General features: G+C 37.1%; 1 pseudogene; it reads left to right on the forward strand.

Moving 5' to 3' along the window:
• Positions 1-1,086: 1,086 nt before the first annotated feature.
• Positions 1,087-3,895, forward strand: LOC142616225 (ABC transporter B family member 4-like; annotated as a pseudogene).
• The last annotated feature ends 965 nt before the right edge of the window (positions 3,896-4,860 follow it).

Consider the following 4,860-nt stretch of genomic DNA (forward strand, 5'->3'; position numbering starts at 1 on the left):
GCTGATTTTTATCACACAATACCTATTTTCTGAGGTCTGCCGTTTGCCACACCAAAAAATCCAGCAGCTCTCTCTTCCTCTTTCACTCTCTCTCTCTCACTCTCATACAAAACTTCAAATCAAACTCACCCTCCATTTACACATTCTCATGTCAAGTAAGGTTTTTATACACTCTCTCTAGTTCTTAGTTTTTTTCTTTTTTGAATAGTTGTTAGTTACATATATGTAATGTTAGGGTTTTTTTTATGGGTAGATGTTAGTTACATAAATGTAATGTTAGGTTTTTTATGGGTATGTATCATGAGTTTTTTTGTTTGGTTTGTTATTTTTCTTTCTATTTTTGATAGAATGATTTGAAGATTTGTGGGTATAGTTTTTTTTTTTTTGTTTAGAAACAAATGGTAATGATTGAGTATATGCATAATGTGGGGTTTGTACATGCATATGATGTAACAAGTTAGTGTATATATGCTAGACTTTTTTTTTTTTTTTTTTATAAGAAGTAAAAAATATTTAAGATATATTTGTATTGTTAGGCTTTTATCATGGCTATTTTTGTTGTTGTTTGGTTTAATATTTTTCATTATTTTTTTGTTAGAATGATTTGAAATTTTGTAGTGGGGGTAAGTGTTGTCTTTAGTTTTTTTATTTGTTTGAGTATGAAATGATAATGATTAAGTGTGTTTGTATGTGATATGGAGTGAGTATATGCAAATGTGGGGTGTGTTTGATGTAAGAAGTTGTAATTTTTGTACTTTGAGTACATAAAAATGTTTTGTAATTGTGTTAAAATATGTCACTAACATATTACCCTTGACTCTAATAGGTTCACAATCTCTGAAGAATATTGAAATAAATGTATACTACAGTGGACCCCTTTTCAATCCTGAACAGATTGACGGATTTCCATTTCAAGGGCCGAGTATCGAATGCTATTACATGATGATACATCGTAAGTTGAAGACATTGAATAATTTGAAGGTGAAAATAATAAAAGAATTGAGTTTGAGCCCTACTTGTTATGACATAAATATTATTTATTGTTACCCACAAGAAGTCCTTCATGAACGGATAAATTACAAGTACATGGCGATCAAAGAAGATAAACATGTAAAGGTCATGTTTAATAGGATCCATAAAATGCCCCAAGTAAATGCTGCTGAGTTGTATGTAAGTTCCGAGCCGCTAGCAGAAGTTGATGTCGAGGAGTTGCAACAAATAACTACATCTTTGCAATTTACAGCCTTAGACGATGGATGCACTACAATGGGAGGTTACACATTCCCATCTCAAGATTATGCTGCCAATACTGGTGAAACACTTCAACCTCAAAAGACATATTTAGGGGTGAAGGACGAAGATCATTTTGCGAATAATGATGAAAATCTCGATGATATGGATGAGTACGAAGAGAGGATTGAGCGAGGCAACTTTGAGAAGGATGTGGATGACCATGAACTTGCTTCCAATTTTGAAGAGGAAAATATGGAGTGTCATGATGAAGGTAATGCGGACGATGATATTGGCGTCTAGAATGTTACAAATACGACCACTGCCTACACACCTCCTGCCGAGTCATTCTCCGTAAATACTTGAAAAAATATGGTTGATCCTTCACGTCTTTAGATACAATTTGTTTCTACTTGGGAAGATGGGATGCATTTTAATAAAGGGTTGACTTTTGCAAATAAAGAGGCGGTAAAGCGTGCATTGATAATATACGCAGCAAAGGATAATAGAAATTTTATAATCCGGAGGTCGACCAAAACTAAATTGTGCGCCGCATGCATTGACACCAACTGCAAGTGGTACGTTGTGGCAAAATTAAATGGTCTGTGGATGGTCATGTCTTATGTGGGTCCACACAGTTGTATACCCTTTGGCCTGCAAAGAGATGATAAAATGATAGATTTGAATTTTGTTGCATCAGAAATTGTGGAAAAATTGCGACAAAATCACACTGCTTGTATTGATGAGAGGAGGCCTTAATCACGTCTTAAGTGAAAGGCCTTAATTTAGGAATCAGAGAGGAGACCTTTCTCTAAACTCTATTTATTTCATTCATTTTGCTATCATGTGGATGTTTCAGGTCCCTAGGCGAAGCATCTCCCTGCATGAGTGCCTTCGTTGCTGGTAAAGCTGCAGCTTATAAGATGTTTGAGACTATCGAGAGGAGGCCAGAGATAGATGCTTATAACTCAAAGGGAAAAACTTTGGATGACATTCATGGGGATATAGAGTTTAGAGATGTTATTTCAGTTATCCAGCTAGAACGGATGAGCCAATATTCAGTGGATTCTCTCTTTATATCCCTAGTGGCACAACTACAGCTTTGGTTGGACAAAGTGGAAGTGGAAAATCAACAGTGATTAGTCTAATTGAGAGATTCTATGACCCACATGCTGGTGAAGTTCTCATAGATGGCATTAACTTGAAAGACTTCCAGCTTAAATGGATTAGGGAGAAAATTGGTCTTGTTAGCCAAGAACCTGTCTTGTTTTCATCCAGCATCAAGGATAATATTGCATATGGAAAAGATAAAGCAACGTATGAAGAGATCAGAACTGCATCTGAACTCGCAAATGCTTTTAAATTTATTGATAAATTGCCTCAGGTGTTGTCTTATTGTCTATTCATTGGAATATACGAGGTTATTTTCTCCTATACCACCTTAAATTTTTTTAATTTACTTTCTAATTTGAATTTGACTTCCAGGGACTAGATACCCTGGTTGGTAAGCACGAAACACAGCTGTCTGGTGGTCAGAAGCAAAGAGTTGCCATTGCAAGAGCAATTCTAAAAGACCCAAGAATCTTACTTCTCGATGAAGCTACAAGTGCACTTGATGCAGAGTCTGAGAGGGTAGTGCAGGAGGCATTGGACAGGATTATGCTCAACCGGACAACTGTCATTGTTGCCCACCGTTTGATCACGGTGAGGAATGCTGATACAATTGAAGTCATTCACATGGGAAAGGTGGTTGAGAAAGGTATCTTAAAGTATTGCTATTTGACTCTTTTCTTCATAGCCTAACTCTGTTATTTTTGCAAATTGTCCCCCAATATGTGGACAGTTAAATCAAAAATTTTCATTAAGCATATACATTACTGTGCATAATCTCAGCAACTTTTCGATTTACTGTTTTATATTTTGGATGTTAAATGAAATTACAATTTGCAAAAGGAAAAAGATATTGCCTTTTGATTGAATTTCAGATCAACTTTCAAACCTTGGATTAATCCAGAAAGGGAGATGCATATCAACTAAAAATTTATCTGTCAATCTATCAGGCTCACACTCTGAACTAATCAAGGATCCTAATGGAGCATACTCTCAGCTTATACGCTTGCAAGAGGTAAACAAGGAGTCAGAAGAAAATGCAGAAGATCAAAACAGATCAGAAACTTCTGCTGAATCTTTTAGACAGTCAAGTCTTAGACATAGTCAAAGAATATCATTAGTACAAAGCTTAAGTTGTGCATCATCAATAGGAAGCAGCCGTCGTTCTTTCACAGTCACAGCATTTGGTTTGCCAACAGAAGTTACCCTCCCTGAAGAACGACTGGCAGAAATAGAAGAAAATTATCCCAAGGTCCCAATCAGCCGCATTGCCTACCTCAACAAGCCAGAGATTCAAGTACTTCTTCTTGGGACTATAGCTGCAATTATCGATGGCATAATCCTTCCTATATTTGGTGTGCTGCTTTCTAGGGTAATCAAATCATTTTATGAACCACCTCCTAAACTGAAAAAGAATTCAAAATTTTGGTCACTAATGTTTGTGGCCCTTGGTATGGTATCGTTTTTGGCAAATTCAGCAAGAGGATACCTCTTTGCTGTAGTTGGGTGTAAGTTAATAGCACGTATTCGATTCTTTGGGACAAAGAACTTGTGAGGGAAAATACTTTTTTAGTAATGAATTTTGTGCTTCTGAATACGTAAGAATTTACAGATTTTGTTTCTATACCTTCTAAATATTTCAAAACCCAATTCTTAAAGTCCATGGTCAACAATTTCAACCCTGACATTATCACTAATATTTCATCCAAATACCTAACCACATACATCTTCACTGACTTATAAAATAGGCTAGACATCCAAACAAGCTGCTCCGATTTAAACTTTGGATTCTCTTGATTTTTCAATCGACGCATATCTTGAATTTCTTTATCAAACCCATTAAAGTAAATATTAATCAAAATCAAACACAATCCTCTTTCTTGAGGAAACCCCCTTCCTAAGTAACAACCACCCAATTCAATTCCCACCGCCTCACACTCAAACAACCTCTTTATTAAACCAATCAAAGAAGCATCTTTTATTTTCTCTTCAATAAACAAACACAACTTATTTACATGCCTATCATCAAACCTTTCTCTATCAAACGTGACACTAAATAAAATCAATCATAATTTTCGAAACAGAGTACCACACGAAACAATCAGTTGTACAGATAAAACAGAGTACCACACCAAACAATCAAATCAATCATAATTTTCGAACAAAAACCACAAACCCACATGAAAAAATCACACAATTAAGAAAATCATACCTGAGAACTGAGTGAGAGTGGAGAGGGTGCTTGAGAGTGGAGACTAAGTGAGTGAGTGACAGCTTAGGGGGCGAGTGAGAGAGGCGCGAGCGTGAGAGGGTGTGGGAGGGTGCAGAGGCGAGAGCGTGAGAGGGTGGAGAGGCGAGAGCGTGAGAGGGTGGAGAGGTGCGAGCGTGAGAAGGTGGAGAGGTTGTGCGAGAGGCGTAAGAGGGAGAGTGAGAGGGTGAGTGACAAAGAGCGGAGAGAGGCGCGAGAGGTGTGAGAGTGAAAGGGTGAGTGACAGAGAGTGGAGAGAGGCGCGAGAGGTC

Source organism: Castanea sativa, chromosome 11 (genome assembly GCF_040712315.1).
Source record: "Castanea sativa cultivar Marrone di Chiusa Pesio chromosome 11, ASM4071231v1".
Taxonomy (NCBI): Eukaryota; Viridiplantae; Streptophyta; class Magnoliopsida; order Fagales; family Fagaceae; genus Castanea; species Castanea sativa.